Source organism: Protopterus annectens, chromosome 8.part0 (assembly GCF_019279795.1).
Source record: "Protopterus annectens isolate FY-2018-M chromosome 8.part0, PAN1.0, whole genome shotgun sequence".
NCBI lineage: Eukaryota > Metazoa > Chordata > Ceratodontiformes > Protopteridae > Protopterus > Protopterus annectens.
The window spans coordinates 1,923,869,010-1,923,889,830 of record NC_056741.1 but is presented as its reverse complement, the minus strand read 5'-3'; the positions used below and the strand labels follow the sequence as shown (position 1 = coordinate 1,923,889,830).

Here is a 20,821-nt window from a genome sequence, read left to right as displayed (position 1 = left end):
ATAATTAGATCTTGTCTGTCAGATATCTGTTAGATATTTAGCATCTAAATATTTTAATAAATAATAAAATTAATAGAAACAAAATTTCATTTGGCTTTCTCCTAGTGATGGAATGAGAGAGATGAGTTGTCTTCATTTCTCCTTGTGACACAGTGGGAAGGCTGAATGATATGCTGTTCTTTTTCTTTCTCCTAGAGTCAGAGCTATAGAGCAGGCTGATATGCTTAGACACAGTTGGTGGTATATTTAACCCTTGTAGTTACTATGGCAAATTAAGTAGCTGGAACACGTCCTGTCTAGTGTCACTTGCAAGTTTGAGTGGGTAGGCTGAAAGTACAATAAATGAACAGAACAGGATGGACAGAAGACTTTTTGTATTACTATTTGGTTTGTTCATGTGCTGAACCTTCCACCAGTTTTGCACTATCTTGCACCCACTGTATAACTTCACATGGTTTAAAATAAACAAGGTGGAAGGATTGCAGGGTGGAATAGAAACGTGTTAAGGCATACAATTGAGAGTACTGAACAGTAATAACCCTGGTCTTAGTTTGGGGATAATTTTAATTAAAGAAAAATGGATTAAGTTAATCTAGTTTGATAAGATTAATTACCCAAAGTGTCAATGGGAAATCAGGTATGGAGTAGTAATCTTAGGAGGTTAAACATAAGAACAGCAGAGGATGGAATAAAAGTTGTTCTAGTCAAATTACCTACATTATTGTAATGATAAGGTGGTTGTTGTTAGTCTGTGGTTACAGCAGATTTTGAGTGACAGTGAAAAGCAGCTTGATCTAATGACTTACACATTTCAAGGTTATGCTTCTTAGTGTACTGTCCTGTACCATCTACAAGGAGGAACTTTGTACAAGTTCTTGATCATCTGGAGGGAAAAGTGAGGTACCTGTATTCCCACAGTCTCATCTGGAGGCTGTATCACACACTTCATCTCAACAAGAGGCTTACTTCCCACAGAGAATGGAGGATGGTAGAGAAAATTAGGTGGAAGGAACATGGATGATCCCAGTGGAAGGGAACAGACTTTTGCCATCCAGATGGCAAATCACATTGCATCATATCTGGAGGAGGCATAGATGAAGCACATTTCCTTGAGATGATGGCTGTCTTAAGGGTAGGTGGAGAGGTGAAGAAACATATGGGTTGAGAATGAGGTAACTTCTGAGTTAGTGTGAAGCAGTGAGTAACATACCTCTAGAGCATCCATGAGGCTTGGGCATAGAACAAGTGGAACAAAGTCAGAAACGTTTTAGTGATGAGGTGCTAAGAAATACAGGATAACTGAACCCTTTAATGATGTCAGTGGATCAGCATGCATCATTATTGCCTTTTTATTTATATTTTTATGGTTTTGTCTGTGCTGTCTGTTGCTTCCTGCTGGCCAATTGTCCCATTTGTTCTCTATCACCAGGGTGAGGATCGACTGGAAGGGGCCGTCATACAGGCACCCATCAGGGCGGTTCAAGAGTTTCTTCTTTTGCCCTGTTTCTCTCTGCAATCTATTGGCTAGCAAGAGTGGAAGGGGGTGGGAAAAGTGCTGACCATGCTGGATGTCCCCCACATCCATTAAAGATGTTACTAGCAAGCATCCCAAAACTTTCTCTCAGGCATTGGAAGTGGTTTTCCAGTCTTCACTGGAGAAATTGCACCTCCCTATGTGCTTCTAGAATGCCTGCAACCACCTTCTGGGAATGTTGAGAGAGCAATGCCTCTTCACTGTTGTCCCTCCCTGCCTTGCACTTCTAATGCCATGGTCATTATTTGTACCCTGGTCACCCAGTTCAGCATCCTTGTTTGTTTAATGCCTGGAAAATCAGGATGCTCACACCAGGTGCTTGCATTAATTTTCCAGAACTGACACTGTAGTATAGCATAACAGAGGTTGCAGCATTGCTGAAACACTGTCCTTCAGATGAGAATGTTAAACCCAGTTCTTGTTTGCCTTAGTTAATGGTTGGGTAAGTAGATATTAATGACCTACTGACATTATTAAAAAGAGTAGGAGTTTGACCTAGCACATTGAAAACTATGAAACCATCAAACCAAGAAACTCATTCATCTAGGAGGTGTCATTTTCCAAGAAACCAAAGGACTTATAAATATGTGTTTGAATCTCTTTTCAGCTAGTCAGAATAAAGTCTTCTAATTTTAAACTTAATATCCCTTAAACATTAGCAAATCTGCTTTGATTATTTTACAGTGCAAAGGCACAGATAGCTTGCCATGTCACCAGAGATGTTATAGTTAAGTAAACATCCAGGGTAGTAGCAGGCCAGCAGTTCCATATCTGTCCTTCCATGCTACGAGAATATTAGATATTGTTATCTGTGCTAACATGACTGGCTGGAATTTTGTAAATAATTGTAAATTACCCTGTGTTACATATGCCAGCATGACTAGCTATAATTTTGTAAATAATTTTCTGTCTTTTGATTATCACTCTGATTTATGCAAGGTGTTTGGGTGTCAGACAGTGTTCTTCTGGCTGACCACATTTACATCTTCTTTGTGGGGAGAGTTCTGAAAGTATGTTGTGCCAGAGTCAGCTGACCTAGATGTCATGTCATTGTGTGCCAGGGCTGGGAGAATAGAATCTTCACTGTAGCTGTTTGTTTACTTTTCAAAGTCTGATATGAGAGTAGAATTCTCATGGCAGCGTCCTGTTACTTTTGAAAAAGATCTGCTGTAAAAAGCAGGTTCTGAGCCAGCTGTTCAGTTTTTCATTCAGTTGTTTCCAGAGCTGTTCATCAGTAATAGTAGTCTAGTTGGTTCCAGGAGAATAGTTGTTCCAATCGCTGATGACAGACAACAGCCTGGAGTGTGTACATAATTTCTCATCTTACCTTGCAGAAGTAAGAGTATAATCTTGCCTTGCTAAAGTATTTAGATTAGATAGGGACAGTTAATCCTCAGATAATCAGGGAACTACAGCTAGATATTTAGAGGTTTTCTAGAGTCAGTGTGAGATCTGTCCTACAGTATTATTTTCATATTTCCGGTGTGTGAAACTGTGATGATTATTGAAATCAGTTATTTAGTATTTACTTGTTTTAAATCCCTTTATTTATTATTAAATGTTTTACTACCTCTTACTGTGGCTGATTGTTTAGTTAATATTTTTAATAACTTGAGATTGTTTTTGCTTATTGTGATAACACCAGGGCTACTCCAAAAAGCCTTACTGCTTGGGTTACTTGCTACCATTTGTTTCAACATATGGTACCTTGTAATTTGGGCAAAGAAACACAGCAGGTAAATCTGTGCCCCAAGAGTGTGCATACGTGTGAATATCCGATATTTAAGAGTGAGTGGGTCAGATAGCTAGCTGGGACACAGTGCTCTGCAGTGGTTAGTGTGAAGACTCATTTGGAGACCTGGAGTGAAGCATATAGTCCAGTCCCATGTTCCCAGTGTAACCTTAGGGGAAATTGTCTATTTATTTCCCTGCTTTTAGCAACACTCCCTTACTGGAGACACTGGTGAGGATTCAGACTCCTTAGTTACTGCCCCGGAGTAAATAGGACTTGTCACAAATGCCCAATCGTAAAACATGAAAATTTGAGGTGAAGCCTTCACTAATTTCATATCCCTGAAGAGGTTTCTTAAAATCCCCAAAGTCCTGTGCTATGTACCAAAATTGTTCTTTTGAGTCATCCTTTCCATGACACTAAGGAAAAGAATGAAGCCTGACTAAATAAGACTTGTACCTCAAATTTCTTTTAAGAAATAAACAATCATATATTAGAAGGCATAATAAATCAGACATAACTAGGCAACCCATTGTTCAACTATCTAGTCCATGGTTCTGATTTTACAGGTACAAAAACCCCCCCACAGAAAACATTCACAGCCCAACGTGCTTTCAAGAATATATGATGAATGTACAAATGTCCCTAAATAAGGAAATGAAACACAAAAGTACGACTATACACCTGAATTATGAACATAATCTATCACTGATTGCAAAAGACTTCCCATGACCTTCCTGGTAATAACCCCTTTCCAGTGCTTCTAGTATTTTGGTAACGATAGTCTAAAATGCTTCCCTCCTAGTACATTTTCTGCCATTCCAACAAGGAAAGAACCATCTCCAAAAATACACATATACAAATGGCAGAAGATAAATTATGGTCCTTCTCCCTTCCTATAAAGAAGGCTTTTGACTTCCCTAGTCATTGAATTAAATCTACATAACCTTAAAACTTAAAAACTAATTTTATTATTGCTCTCTCCTCCTGGGGAAGTATCAAATGGTCTTTTCCTACATCCACAAAAAGGAAGAGGGTATCATATTTAAAAAAATACTTTCTTCACACATATATTGTGGCTTTCCCATTTTCCCAACAATTCTCTTCCTCTCCTTAAAACTGAATCCCATTTGTGGAGTGGTTTTCTTGTGTCTCAAAATGCAACACCCAGGACTTTATTATTAAACAAGAAACATGTTTATCAAATTATCACTTATGACCTAGGCAATCATACATTTATATAAATGAAAACAAACAATGTGGACATACTTTTGGTTGCAAACATTATACATCACTTGTCTGTTCAGTCACTGTCAGTCAAACATTGCATAGGTCATTCAAATCTTGCCTTCTACTAAACCTCATTGCTCATCTGCATGTAATGTTCTTGCAATTTCCATTTTTTTAATGGAATTTGCTCCTACCCTTTGCTAAAGATCCCATTTCCAGTTGTTTTATCTCTGTTACTATATTCACTGCTTCAAGTACCATTGGTTTAGATTTTGATTTCCATTTCCTAGTAATTGATTTTTTGGCAGCCACCATAATTAGACTCAGCAATGCGTTACTATGTCTAGGCAGTTCTGATTCTGTGTCAGAGTTCAATTTGCTCACCCAGTATTTCTGGTAGTGTAGTATGCAAGAAATGTTTAAGGTCTGCCAACTTATTACATTTCCAGAAAATATTATTTATTTATTTGTCTTTGCTTACCAGGAAAGTCCGACTGGGTAATACTCATTTTCAGCTGAAGCTGTGTGACCAAAGCTCCATTTGCTTACATTGCATTATACTAAGTTCCAGTTAAAAACAGAGTAGTTACATTTCTATTTACACTTATACACAAACAGTAGTTACATTTACACATTCTAAGATTTTACAGAGGTGTAAATTACTAAAGACAAATCCCACGTGCAGCTTAGTGGGTTGTACAGGCAGCGGTTATGTATAAAAACTATTTTGTCATTTCAGTGAGAGGATGAGTGTATTTTGTTTAAGGAGAGTGTTTGGAGAGTATCATACGGTGAACACAAAGTCAAACAATATGTTCTCAATTGCCATTTTCTTCCCCATCACAACTCCAACATTTGATATCTACCTGAGGAAAAATTCTTTGGAGTCTACTTGGGGTATAAAAATACCTATGTAAACACTCCCAAGCAAAGATCCTAAATCCTCTAAACTTAGTTGCATATTTGGGAGACAAACATATATCCTCATTGTTTCTTTGTGAACTGCTTATCCAATCTCTCTTCCCAATCCTTTCTAACCTCCTCTGATTGATTCTTATAGTTATCATGCAATATTTTATAATTCTGTACTAGTTATTAATTTTTTAACAGCAGCTTCTGTTCTAGATTCTACAAAAACTCTACCAGTGTTGGTCTTTCACTTAGGATCCCCCTATTTCTTTCTATTTGCCTATACTCTTATATCAATCCTTGATGGGGGGCAATCTCTATCCTGCAGTCCAAATAAATTCTTGGCCTCTTCCCATTCTGTTACCGTACCCTCTCTAATTATTTGCTTCCACTACCTTGGTTCTTTTGCCAGTTTTGTCCAATAAATTCCAGCCCCCTCTTGCCTATTGTGTGTATCCCAAATTGCAGTCATCCCTTATAGGCAGAATCTCCTTTCTCCATTCCCGTGTTGGCTTAGTTCCTAAAATACTTTCTGCTACTTTTTGAATATAATATTCCGTGTGGTTATTGTTCTTCTCCTTAGGGATTTCCACACAAAATTCCAGTCTCTCCTTGTTTCTTGAGCTTCCCCCATGCTTCATCATCACCCCTTTCCACTTTGAGTTATAGGTTTCTGCTTATGCTATGTATAGGAGCTGTAACTGTATAGCTCTGAAATACCCCTTCAAATCGGGTAATCCCAAACTATCTTGTTCTATTGGAAGAATTAGCTTATCCCGCTTGACTCTTTCCATCGTCATCTCCCAGTTAAAATCATTCAGTTCTTTATTAATTAATATCCACAACTTCTCATCTGGTTTATAAAAACATGCCTGACCTGTGGATAAAACTAGAAGGACTAAAAACATTTTAACGGTTTGTATCTTGCTATCCACATCCATTAACAGAGCTTCCACTTTTTCACTTTTTTATTATCTTTTGTTTAGTCTATTCCCACATATCCTTAGCTGCCACACTAGAATTGTTTTTAATCCATACTCCTAAATACTTTGTCATGTCCCCATAAATATGGATACTGCTGAACCAATTTGTGTGTAGGTACGTAATTTACAACTATTGCCTTTGTTTTAGCTTCATTAACTTACATCCCAAAAAGATTTGAAACTGATTCAAAATGTGCACAACACTGAAATGTCCTTTTCTGGTTTTATCAGGTATAAAATAATATCATCTGCAAACAGAGACAGCTTTTCTTGACTACCATGCCAATTATATCCTTGAATTTTGGAGTCTCTTATTTGATTTGCCAGTGGTTCTAGATATAGTGCAAATAACAAAGGGGGAAATAGGACACCCTTGCCTGGTTCCTCTGCTCAAACAGAAATTATCAGAGAGGAGCCCACCCACTTTAATTTTCAGATGCAATCCCTCATATATCCTCCTAGTCAACCTTCTAATTTTATTAAGGAATGCAAATGCTTCCACTGCCCTGCTCATAAACTCCCAGCTAAATGTGTCAAATGCTTTCTCTGCATCAAGACCCAGCAGCAGCAGTGATATTTTCTTTCATTCTGCTTCCCTCCGGATCCACCAGTGTTCTGTTACTGTTGTTAAATGTATGCCTCCCCTCCACAAAACCACATTAATTCATATCTATTAATTTTGGCATCACCTTTGCTATTCTTTTAGCCATTGTAGACATAAACACTTAAGATTGAAATGGGCCTGTAAGAAATTTGATCTGATAGGCCTTTACCCTGTTAAGGTACTACAGCCGCCACCATTTTCTTTCAGCATGTTTGTGTTTCTCCTCCTTTTAAAGTACTATTAAACAAAACCTCCCAGATCTTTTTCAGTTTTTTTCCCTTCTAGCTTCCAGATTTCCACAGGAATATACCATCTGTCCCTGTGGACTTTCCTGTGGATTGGTTATACATCACCATTTTTATCTCATCTCCTCCTATCCTAACTGTTAGTAAATAAGCCTCATCTACCTCTAACCATGGTATATTTAATTCTTCCATAAACATTTCCATTTGCACCTTTTCTTGATTCCCATAATTTTTTTGTTTTAAACAGACTTTCATAAATCTAGTACCTCTACAGGATCTATTGTTATCTTCCTTCCTAAGCTTGGCAATAACCCTTTTTATTTTCTGTTGCCTGAGTCGTCGTGCTCTGGAGTTATTATCCAAAACAGTTGCTTAACAGCAATCTTTCTAAAATCATGCATATTACCGAGGTAATTCCTTATTTTCTGTGTAGCATTCTGCAGTTGCTCCTCTTCTTGTTTTGTGAGATTCTCCCTATTTTGCAATACTTTAACCTTTGTCAGTCCCTCTAAATAATTCTCGTTACTTCTTAAACATATTTTTCTTTGTTTTATTTCTACACTATTTTTAAACTCCACTTTAATTTTATTCCACTCCCTAGCTATATTTTCAGAAGAAATTTCTATCTTCTCTAAATAATTTTGACTACCCATTTCTTAAATCCCTCTCTTTTCAAAAGATAGGTGGGAAAGTGTCAGTGTCTCATTTTTATTTTATTACCCTGCATTTTTATTTTAGTTGTTATTGGTGTGTGATCTGAGATGGTTGCAATCCCTGGACTTTGATGGGAGTGTCATGAAATACTGTACATGGCAAAGTCAATGTTCTGCCACTAAAAAAAAACAAAAACTATTGACATATCCTCATTAAAAGGTGCATGAATCTCCCATAAATGTACAAATAATATTCCCATGCTGTCCTTATTTTGTTTATTGCATCTCCCATAAATGTACAAGTAATATTTGCATGCTGTCCCTATTTTGTTTATTGCATCTCCCATAAATGTACAAGTAATATTTGCATGCTGTCCTTATTTTGTTTATTGCATCTCCCATAAATGTACAAGTAATATTTGCATGCTGTCCTTATTTTGTTTATTGCATCTCCCATAAATGTACAAGTAATATTTGCATGCTGTCCTTATTTTTTTATTGCTAATAACATGTCTGTATGACCCATGTAGCAGGTTGTGATAATCTGCAAGCCATTATATTTGCTCACATCATACACCAGTGTATTCAGAAAATGAATGACCATATCTATACAGATGATAAAATTGGCTGGCTGGACAATCTTATTCAACCGCCATTGCACAGTATTTGTCTCCAATGACCATGCATTCAAGAAAATACAAACACTATAATATTTATATATATATATATATATATATATATATATATATGTGTGTGTGTGTGTGTGTGTGTGTGTATATATAAATATATATATATATATATATATATATATATATATTTTTTTTATATGGGTCTTCTTCAAAGCATCGAAAGCCCACAAAATCGAAGGCCAAACCTTCGAGACAGAAGCATTGAAACCTCACTTCAGCGAATGACCGGATTGGTGAATCCATTCCCAGGGTATGTAACCATTCATACCACAACTAAAGAAAATGAAACCGGACCATCCCCAACCTACCCAGGTGGAAGTCGCCCCCCATGCCCCCTCTAACTAGATATACCAACTCTGAGATTGCACTACAGTTGGGAAAAGGACAAAGTCTACTTTGTTGGCCAACAGGTTACTTACCATTGGAATGGATTCACCAATCCGGTCATTCACTGAAATGAGATTTCGATGCTTTTGTCTCGACGATTTTTTCTTTGATATTGTGGATTTTCAATATTTTCTGGTAGACACTATAGATATATATATTTATGGGTCTACTTTATAAGCTCGAAATTTTAAAATCGAGAAATTTCATTTACTGAGACGACAATCCCAAATGTTTATAAAACTGAAAACTAAAAGAAAAGCTTCTTCTTCATTTAGTTAATACAATTTCTTTACAGTGCAACGTGAATTAAACTTTCATAAATCGATGTGCAATAAACATACTCTTTACATTTTCAAAAGCCGTGCTATAGCTTGGAGAAATTCAGTCGTACTGTAGTTAGACTTGTTCTGCAACACGCACTCAAAAATTCAGTATTCCAAAACAGTAGTTTCCGTTTTTTAGAAGAAGGCAGACAACCTAATATTTATACTTAAAAGCCCAGTATTTCTTCAGTTTTACACTTTTCTCCAAGTGTTAACTGTATCAATCGACTATGAGTACTTGTTTGCTTGTTTCTGATGCTGTTGCTGAGTAAACATTGCCGATAGTGCCTGGGGTGTCATATGTAATGTCTGCCATGTTTGAATAGGTATGTAGTACACATGTTTAAAGGGATATAGGTATATTTATAAAGAATTTGGTAATAGTTTAGTAATTCATTTGCTAGTTTTCGATTTTATAACAGTCGGTGTTTTAAACTTTCAGTATTATAACTAGTGTGGATTATTATCTTGGTAATTTAAATTTCGAGCTTCTAAAGTAGATCCATATTGATATAAATATATAGGTTCATAGGTTAGTTTAGTACTAGGCTAACTGCTCTTGTGGGCCATTTTAAGCCTAACTAGCAAAAAAACGAATACTGTGTAAATAAAAATTGGCTGCTGGCTGCAAAGTATTCCACAGAAGAGGGTTTATTCACAACAGACACAATGAAGTAAGAGCTTTTGTCTTACTTTAGTAAGTAAAACTTCATCAGACAAAGCATCACAGTGAATGTATGCCTTATATACACAATTAACAAATCACATGATGCTACATTTAAAACCTAACTATCTAGTTATATTGTATCCAGTTAATGAAAAACTGTTTAAAAACCTCAAAGTTGTTAATAAATGAGTGTTAAAAATAAACATAAAAATAAATATAAGTTAGGTTTTAAATGAAGTTTTACTTACTAAAGTAAGACGAAAGCGCTTAATTCATTGTGTCTGTTGTGAATAAAGCTTCTTCTGTGGAATATTTTGCAGCCAGCAGCCAATTTCCATTTTAAGCCTAGCCAATTACCCCATGTGAGAATCAAACCCCCTGCACCTTGTGTCTGTAAAGTAAACACCTTAACCATTATGCCAACCTCCCACTCCTACATATGCATATATTTATGTGTATCTATATTTTGTATTAACATTATCCATTGTATAACTGAAATACATTAAGGCTACAGCAGTTGGTGTGGGAATGGGAAAACATGAACTTCAGCAAATGATAAAGTAATAAACTTTTCTCGTGTCCAGTGAACTGGAAATTACTACTACTACTACTACTAATAATAATTATTATAATAATGCATTTGATGAGGTGATCATAGCTCGAGTCGCTCCTGTGTCAACAAGAAAGGGAAAAGTAAAACTGCATACTGTAACATTAACAAATGGACCTTTTTGGTACATTGATAACAAAGGAAATAGTTATGTCTCCTGTCAATGACTGTCCTAATAATCTTTCTGCTACATTGGTGGCTGCCAAGCAGTATTTGAAGTGATAGGGTGTCTTTCACTTGTTTTGGTGCTTGGATATTTGGCTGAGTGGTAAGCCTAAAAGATGCGTCTGTTTCTTGCAGGAAAGGACATTCATTATGCTAATGCCAACTTTGACCACAATTAAAACATGGGTTAATATGTGGCCCACCCTGCTGGGTCTATGGTACAGTAGGGTATAAACATTTTTCAGGTATTGTCCTAGGGGTTGCTGTGGAAAGAATCTAAATCTACTTTTGCATCTGTGATTTATCCTCCGCCACCCCCTTCCCTGTGAATCGATGTTGAATTGCTGAAGTTGAACATATGCTGATTTATTTTGTTGTTCTTTTTCCTTTCTTACTACATTGTTTGTCACATATTGTGCTTGATTAACAGTTTCATGAATACCTAGACTGGACCAATTCAGATAAACTTTCTTGATCTCTTCTTGTATTGGTGATACTAGGCCTTCTGCAAAGGCTGCTGACAGCCCACTAGCTCTTCTGTAGGATCTAGATGCCCCGAAAAAGCCTCAAACTCATCTATCATGAGCTGATAGATTTGTTGTCTTTCTGTATGATTGCTTTAATTCTTGCCCAGTTAGGTGTTGGATGGTATGCTGTAGCGATTGCTTTCAGCAAATTGTTTCTTGCTGTTAGGAATCCTTCATCTGTGTATGTTTTGGAATATTATCTCATATAGCTAATTTTTCCCATATTTTTCTAAAAAAATATCTGGAGGAGTGGAAGCTTTTAGAACTGCTCGCAAGTTTTCAATAGTAGGGTTTTGTCTTACCATTGGAATAGATTCGCCGATCTTGAAAATCTTAGCATATTTAGCTGCATGTGTTCAAATGAGAGGAAGAGAATCTACAGTAGTTTGAAAATCTGCTGCAGTCCCTGGGCATATTACTCTTATGGTAGGTTTGACATCACCGTTCTGATTTGCTACACTGTTGTACCTTCCTCAAAGGATGAATCTGAATATCAGATGATGTGTTGGTGGTGGGGGTGTCATCATCAGAGGATGAACCAGAATTGTGTTTGTGTGTGTGTGTGTGTGTGTGTGTGTGTGTGTGTGTGTGTGTGTGTGTTTGTGTGCATAAGCACACATACATGTTTTACTGTGTGCTTATGTGTGTGAGAGAATGACTGAGAGGGGAGAGGCACCTGTGCTTCCATGATGTGGCTCCATATTTAACTACTTCAGAAAGTGTTGACCTAAACTTCACAGTGGTTAACTGCGATTCATAGACATGCAAATTAGATGATAATGAGGTTTTTCCTCATTGCAGCCAATGTGTTTATAAAATCACAAATTGTCACATTGTATAAACATGGCATTTTTACTGCAGCCCATGCTGGGGTTCGTAATGAGTCCCTTGGGATGGTTTCCTTCCATTTCTTCTGTGCTGCTACATAAAATGACATTACACTGACCAAGTCAAATACAAAATTTTGTGGTATATCACTGATAATCCATCTGTCTTCAGAGATGACTTCAGTTACTGCTATCTTCTGTGTTCCAGTTTCAAACAGTGTTTGTTAAGTCCAGGCTAAAAATATCCACAACTCCTTTATGTTCTACTCTGTTGATCATTCCAAGAGCTATGTTAATTTTTTCTGAGTTCAGCTTTGTTTTGTGATTCTATTTTACCTTGTATGTTTTAGCTCACCATCTTTAATTGATCACCATCTTTTTTCACTCAGAAATTATTTTTCAGTTTTTTCTACCTTCATGGTTAAATCCAAAGATTAATAGCTTCCTTCTTCTGTCTTGCACCTGTTGTTGTGAGATGAAATTTCATGATTTCGTTATCTCCTTTGGGAAAAAACATGTATCCGTGAATTACCATATAGGTGGCAGTACACTAAACACCGAAAGTGTGATAAGAGACTTAGGGACACAGGTGGACAGCGGTCTCACCTTCGATAACCACATCGCCACAACAGTCAGGAAATCCTTCTATGTGACAGACCTCATCACTAAGGGCTTTTCATCCAGAAAAAAGGAGGTCATTGTCCCACTGTACTCATCCCTCATTAGACCCATTATAGAATACAATGCCCCATTTGGTATGTACCTCTCAAGACATCTGCAACAACTGGAAAGGCCACAGAAATACCTCACTAAAAGAATCACAGGCCTAAAGCAGATGCCCTACGCTGACCGCCTTAAAAAACTCCAGCTATACTCTGTCGCATATTGTCAACTCAGAGGCGATCTTTGCTTAACATACAAGGCCATGTCAAACCCAGAGCTGTCACTTAAAGAAATCCCAATCCCTCAGAGCCACACAGTCCAGGGAGCTAAACCTTGTCATCACAATAAACAAAACATGCTGGAGGGATAGGTTCCTGACCCAGAGACTCCCCAGACTCTGGAATAGATTGCCCATACATGTCAAGCAGAGTGCCTCTTTGGTCCTCTTCAAAAGGAACCTTGACGATTGGATGGGAGAAAGGAAATTCATCCCGGGGATCACGTCAGTCGCCCTGCTAGACAGGGGTCCAGGGAAGTAAATAGTGTGGGAAGAAATAGCCAGGGAATTGTTATGGCTAGGCTTGTATAGGCCCTAGGGCTGATAGCCTAGTACCAACCTATGAACCTATGTTGTCTGCTCCATCTGGCTTCAACCTGTGGGTCTTCAGCTCAAACTCAGATCTGACACTGGCCAATTCCTTCAGATTTCGAACTCACCAGGCTCCACCTCCCTTTCTCACAACTCGCCTCTCCTCACCCTAATCTCCAGATCTAGTTTGCAGCCAGTCCTGTCAGCAGCTCAATCTTGGCTCTGCTCTGTGTATCCTGTGTGGTAACCTGGTACATGTTTTTGGTGATAGATTCTACTTCCTTTACCCTCTTTTATAGTGTTAGTGTAGTTTAGCGTTGTGTACATTAGGTAGGTAGGTTTTTGTACTGTGTTTTTGTCATAGGACGTCCCGTATTCTTGTGGGATTTTATCTTTAGTCTAGCTAGAGTGTGTTAAGATTTTCTCTTGTAGTTTGACAGTGTTTTTTTTCTGTAGGAACAGTTCTCTGTAGTTGTTTTGTCTGTGTTTTTCTCAGCTTGTTACATGATGGCCAAGGGCCTTCTGCATGATCCCATCCATGCCTTGCGTGGTTCCCCTTCCGGACGGTCTTATAGACCTACTGTTCCAGAGGGGATGGTAGGAACTGTACATGATGGAGCAATATCCCAAGAAGTCGGATAAGATTCTTGCTACCATCAAGGACTGGCTACATTGGAGTAAGGGCCTCAGATTTTGGATTATTTAAGGAAGCACTCCTATGCCTCAGCCACTTTAACTCTGAGAGCATTTAATTATTTGTCACACTTGACAAGACTTCAGTCTGACCTGTTGTCTCAAGTGTCAAGGAATGTGAAGACGCAGCAATCTCCAGAGACTCAGAAGACACTGGAGACACAGCTGTCTACCCTGCTTTTCATTGCTAACATTTCCACGAGGCTCATTTTGAATGCAGCAGGGCTGTCTCAGGCATTGCCATGGGACACCACGCTTGGATGCATTCATGCAACTTTGTGGATTGCTTCATGGCATCCTTCGTCAGTGTCCCATTCGTTGGCTCTTCCTTGTTCATGATGAAAGTTAGATACTCTGACGAGGAGCAAGCAAGATGTGAAAATGAGGTCTACAGTTGGAGTGTGCTTTGCATCCTGTCAACTTACCTTGTCAAGGAATCAAAAGGGGGTAAGCACCTCTTTTTCAGAAAGTCACAGCAGTCTTCTCAGTTTGCTCCGTCAGAGATTTCCTTCCAAAGAGGGGGGAGGGATTCATAATGGACACCACCCTTGGGTCAGGGGTGATCCTCGAAATCATGGTTTCTGCAGAGCATTCTCTGCTGGGCCCTTTCAACAGTCCTGAAGTGTTGCCTAACTGTCCTACTCTGGAAGCAATCGGGGGTCATTTGTTCACCCAAAAGCTTGGGAAGCCATCAGCTTGGAAACGTGAGTGTTAAGAGTCATAGCCAGAGGTTACTAGATTCTCTTTTCAGAGTTTCCAAACCTTCATCAAAAGCATCTTCCAGACATTCCACCCCAGCAGAGACTGTATGCAGCTGTAGAGATTCACATTCTGCTTGCAATTGGAGTCATCCAAGAAGTTCCACCAGACCAGCAAGGATCTGGGGTCTATTCCTGATTCTTTTTTAGTACCAAGAAAGAACAAGGACCTCTGACCAATTTTTGGATCATATACTGAGTCAGTTTGTCAAAAAGACCAGGTTCCAAATGGTCACAGTGCAGTCCATGTTGCCTCGTCTGAAGAAGGATGATTAGATGTACTCAACAGTCATCAAGGATGCCTGTTATCATATAAAGATAAGTGCCCCAGAATGTTTCTGTGCTTCTGACTAGGGGCCAGTCATTACCAGAACAGGGTCTGTTGTTTGGTCTCACCACATACCCCAGGTATTTACCAAGTACATGGCAGTGGTCACAGCCTGGCTCTGGCTGCAGGGATTCCAGGTATTTTCATACCTGGATGATTGACTCCTTACTGATCCCCACAAGAGCATCATTGATCACAGCTAGGGATACCTTACTCCAACTATGCGATCGCTTGGGCATTACAATCAATTACCCCAAGTCAAGCCTTCAGCTTGTTCAGGTTTTAGAGTTCATAGGTTGTCACTTGGATACAGTCAATCAAATTGGTAGGCCTCCAGAGTTATCAGTCTTTGTGCTCAGGCCTTGTCAATGATTGCAACCTGGAAGCCACCAGCTCACGCAGATTTGAAACTTCTAGGTCATATGGTAGCTTCCATAGGGTTGGTTCCTTTAGCCAGATATCATACAAGGGCTATGCAAAAGACTCTGGTAGTACAGTGGTCTTTCCTGTCACATCCCATGGATTTTCCCATACAGATGATGAAGTCACAATCAGATTTGTTGGTGGTTACATTCTCCTTTAGTAACCAATGGGAGACCGTTTGTTCTTCCAGCTCCCTCGTCCACGGTTACCATGGATGCCTTCCTCAAGGGATTGGGGGGCATTTCAAAGGGAGGATGGTTAAAGGGTCATGGTCTTCCATGGAGGCCCATATTCACATCAGTGTTCTGGAGATGAGGGCGGTCCTCCTTGTATTGCAGGCCTTTCAGGAAACCCTTCCTGGATGTGTGATTTCACTACAGATAGACAATATGTCAGTTGTCTGGTATCTCAACAAGCAGGGGGAACAAAATCATATCCTCTTTGTTGAGAGGCCATGAAGGTTTGGCAATGGGTGATTTTTTACAGCGGGTTCTGGTGGCAATGCACATCCTAAGGAAATCCAACATTCTGGCTGACAGCATCACCAGGAGCATTTTGTTTCCTCACTAGTGGTCACTAAATCCAAAGGGTTGAAGCTCAGATTTTTTGGTGATGGGGCACTCCATGTTGTGACCTATTCGCCTCCCTGTCCAACACCAAGTGCAGTAGCTATTATGCCTTAGGTTCCCCCTCTGGGACAATCGCCCAGGGATGCTATGATGTTTACTTGGCCCTCTGTATTTCTTTATGCTTATCCATAGTTACTTTGATGGTAAAATTTCTTCAGAAGGCAGCCCGCTGCAGTGTTTCTATGATACTCATAGCCCCCTTTTGGCCTTGACAGATGTGATTTCCTTTTGGCCTTCTCTTAAGTATCCCCTTGGGTTCTGCATCCCATTCTAGATCAAATTACTCATCCAGTTTGTCTGGATACCCCAAACCTTCAGTCCCTCAAGTTTACTGCATGGTTCCTCCAGTTCCCTTTATGGCCAGAAATCCCAAGACTTCTCAGGCTGTAGTTCACATCTTGTCTTCATCTGGGAAACAGTCTACTAGAAAACCGTATTCCAGTAAATGGAGACAGTTTGTACTATAGGCAGAATCTCAGACACTGCAACTTTCTGCACTCCCTTAGAATCTGTTTTGGATTTTCTTGCTGAGTTGTTTCAGTCAGGTTCCAGTTTTTCTACAATTAAAGTGCAGTTGGCAGCCATCTGTAATTTTCCATGTTGGCTTTGATAATATTCCTCTGGCTTCCATCAAGATTTCCAAGGCTTTATTCAGCAGTGCCTTTTTGCTCCATGCCCCAGTTTGGGATCCTTTTCCTCTCAGGGGTTTGCCTTTTGTTTTGCAGGCCCTCCATTTGAGCCTTCAGATACTATTGATTTGAAGCTCTTGTCTTGGAAAACTCTGTTTTTGTTGACTGTTACTTGGCAAGGAGGGTTTTGGAGTTGTGAGTTCTTGATTCTTCTCCATAAAGACAGAGTTTTCTTTCATATGAACCCTTCTTTTTTGCCAAAGGTAGCTTCTGAGAAATTCATCTCCCTGTGTTTTTTCCCAGTTTCTTCAACAAAGTCAAATACCTTCTGCATTGTTTGGACGTGCATAGGCAATTGAGATTTTAATTTGGACCAGACCAAAGCTTTCAGCAAATCATGTCAATTATTTGTCTCTTTCTGAAAGTCCAGGCTGGGCTTACTCATGTCTAAAGTGACCTTATCCAAGTGGCTATCAGACTGTATATTGTTTGCCTGTTCGTTGAAAGGTAAGACCCTTCCACTCAAACCTAAGGGGTATTTCATAAGAGCTATAGCTACTTATACAGATTTCTTTTCTAGAGAATCAGTGGATGAAGTTTGTGCAGCTGCTATTGGATGGGCCACCACACTTTTGTGTTGCATTATAAGCAGGATATTCCTTCTAGATCAAGGGTTCCTTTGGCTCCACTGTGTTGTGGAATATCTTTCATTAGTTCATTGTGATTTTTTTTTTTGTGACTGGAGACTGTATCCCACAGGTTGAAGACAGGTGGAGCAGACAACATCAGATATGAAAGTTATGTGCTTACCATAATGATAGTTTTGTGTTTGTCTCCATTTGGTTCAGCTTCCCTCCCTTGCCACTGCCTTTGATTACTGTGGCAAACTTCCCCTTCTGTCATGGTCAGACAATGGAGATTGTCCGTTCCTTATTTTTGGAGTCCTGCATCCTCCTTGGTTTGTGGAGTTTTTAGTGTATGTTGAAAATGGTTGTCATGGGGCAAATTCTATGGGAGGATTAGGGTGAGGAGCAGAGAATTGTGGGTAAGGGAGGCAGAGCCTCGTGAGTTGGAAGCCTGAAGGAAATGGCCAATGCTGGATCAGAAGACCCACAGGTTGAACTAGATGGAGACAGAAAACATGGATCTATCGTTATGGCAAGTACATAACTTTTGATGTTAAGTTGTCAATCTCGCCTTCATTCTTGCTGGATGGGTTCGGAGCCGATCCTCGGCTCCGACTCGGCACTTGCTAAGTTCGAGAGTCACTTTTACCAGCTCGAGGCAGCCCCGTATCCCATGATGCAAGGCGGTAAGTACCCAGATCTCGTTTGCCGCTTCGCTGATGAGGTACTCCTTTTACCAGCTCTTGGTAAGTAATTTGTTCAAATTTTAGTCACCCCATTCCTAAATTTTCTCTCATAGTTTAGTTTATTTGTCATTTTTAGATAGTTGTAGGGTCTTTAGCTCTAGTTCTAGTGTTTCCTTAGCTGTTTTATTTAGTCGGGCCTTCAATTCCCTCCCATCCCTTCCTGTCAGGGTGTGTGTATGGTTTATTTTTTCACTATTTAAGTTAAAATTTCTGAATCTGGGACTGTGTGAGTAGTGTGTTGTATGTGTACTCACTATGTCTAAAGAACAGAGGGTCTCAGGCTTCAAGAAGTGTGACTCGTGCTGTCAGAAGATGTCTCTGACAGACGGTCACACTTCTTGTATATATTGCATGGGACCTCTCCACCTGCAGGACTCCTGTGCCATTTGTCACTCTTTCAGCCAGAGAGTCCTGCAGGAAAGGAGAAATAAATTAATTCTAAGAGGTCTACTTAAACCGGAGGGCTCCCCGGCCAAGTCTGCTTCGGGCAAGCCCTCTAAGACCTCCAAGGCCCAGGCTTCTGCTTCTAAGCCTTCGGCCCTGGTGCCGGCTCCTTTGGAGTCGAGATCGGCTCCGGCTGGAGCCGATCTTATTTTGACTAAACCTTCGGCACCGATGGCTATCGGTGCCGATACTTTAACTGCCACATTGGTGTCGGCTCTGACCGGCTCCGACCACCATGTGTCTCAGGCTGCGGTATCGGCGCCGACCGGCTCCGATACCATTATTTCCCTGCCTGTATCGGCTCCGGCCGAAGCCGATACATCTTTGACCAGGCTTGGAGCCGATAAGTTGTCAGCTCCATCTGGAACCGAGGGTTCTTCGGCTCCGATGGTTCCGTCGAGGAAGAGGTCCAGGTCTCCCTCTTTGGAACCGATACTGTCGGCTCCGACCTCGCCTCTTCTTTCGGAGTGGAGCCATCGGAGCCGTTCATCTAGATCTTCCAGGCTCTCAGACCATGATTTGGAGAGAGTGGTAAGCAGATTGTTAAAATCACAGGCACTAGCCCAAATGCTTCATAGTCCGTCTCATCAGACGACTACTAGTCCACACCCTCTTCAAGTTCCTCCTTCGACTCTCCTCCAGAGCTCGGAGCCGGAGTCTATGGGAATAGTCACTGCTATGGCTGCGGGGCAGATACCACCCCTTTCTGCTCCTTCAGGTTCTACTCTTATCTCCTCCTCGAGACCTTCCTTGGAGGGATCCGGTGGTCGGGCTTCCCTGGTCTGCTCCGAGGGGGTGAGTGGCATCGGACCCTTGTCCGACCCTGCTCTTCCCCTCGGGGCTTCGGCCTTGGTGAGCTCGGCCCCGACATCTGCCTCGGAGCCTTCCCTTTCGGTGGGCCCGGGAGCCCCTGTTTCTTCGGAACGGGGTCTCTCGGATCTTCCTGGGAGGGGAGCCTTTGAGGTGATGAGGAGTGTGCTGGCCCCTGGGCTCTGTCAGCAGTCTATCCCATTAGCTCCTCCCTCTATGGTGCCTGTAGATATCTCTTCCCACTCTCTTGCTCCCGGACCGAGAGATCCACCGCCTAAGGTTTCCCCACTGGGAAGAACCCCCTCTTCCGAGGATTCTCCTGATCTGTCAGGAGATCCCTCGCATAAGAGGACCTGTAAGAGGAAGCACCTAGACTCCCCTGAGTCTACAACTTCGGATACCGACTTAGATGAGTTGGAGGGGTCCCCAAGATCCCCCTCTGAGGATGTCTCCTTTTCAGACATCCTAGAACTCCTAAAACATAGGGGAAACTGGCCCTCCATTAATCCCTCCGAGGATGAGTCGGTATACCTAGAGGCGTTTGGATCTCGACCCTCCACCTCCTGGGTGTCTCCGCCTTTCGACCCCCTCATGGAGGTGATAGCTCGGAAGGCGTGGGCAGCTCCTGATTCCGTGGAACCAGTCCCCAGGAGGCCTTCTAAATTTATTACAGCCCCTTCCGAGAAGCAATTTCTTACAAAAGGTGTCCCAGTTGATGCCATGGTGGTGGCGGCCGCCACCAAGAAGGAACTTGCAGATCCTTCCGTACCAGTCCATCCTCCTAACAAGGAGTCTAGGACCATGGACAGGTATGGTAAGCAGATGTTTTCCTCAGCGACCTTTACCATGCGTTCGCTGAATTATTTATGTCACTTCACCAGACTTCAAAGGGACATCCTTAAAGAATTAGGTGAAGTAGTACAGGATCCTACAGCTGCAGGGGCTCAGGACAGGATTGCTTCTCAGCTAGGAATCCTTAACTCCATAACCAACTCCTCCATGCGACTGATTTCATATGCAGCAGATGGAGCGAGTAGAGCTGCAGGGACAGGAGTGGCTCTTAGACGTCAGTCCTGGATGCGGCTCTGTAATTTTGTGGATCCCTTTAAGGCGTCCTTCACAAACTCTCCCTTCGATGGGTCAACATTGTTTGGTCCTCAGGTGAAGGATACGTTGACCAGGTGTGAGCAAGATGGTAAGACTCTTTCTGCCGTAGGAGTCAGTTTTTCCACCCCTTCTAGGCCTTACCCTAAAGGACAGAAGGGGGGAAAGATGTGGTTCCGTAAATCTCAGGGAGTCACGCCGGACACACGTGGTCAGTTTACCCCTAGAGGCAGAGGGGGTAATAATAATAGATGCTGCCCTAGGGGCAGAGGGGGTCCGCAGAACCAGGGCAGC

General features: G+C 40.9%; 1 protein-coding gene across 2 annotated transcripts in view; it reads left to right on the top strand.

The window, feature by feature from the left end:
• LRRC29 (leucine rich repeat containing 29) overlaps window positions 1-20,821 on the top strand; it is a 643,308-nt gene that overhangs the window by 261,361 nt on the left and 361,126 nt on the right. The gene's annotated exons all lie outside the window — the stretch shown is intronic.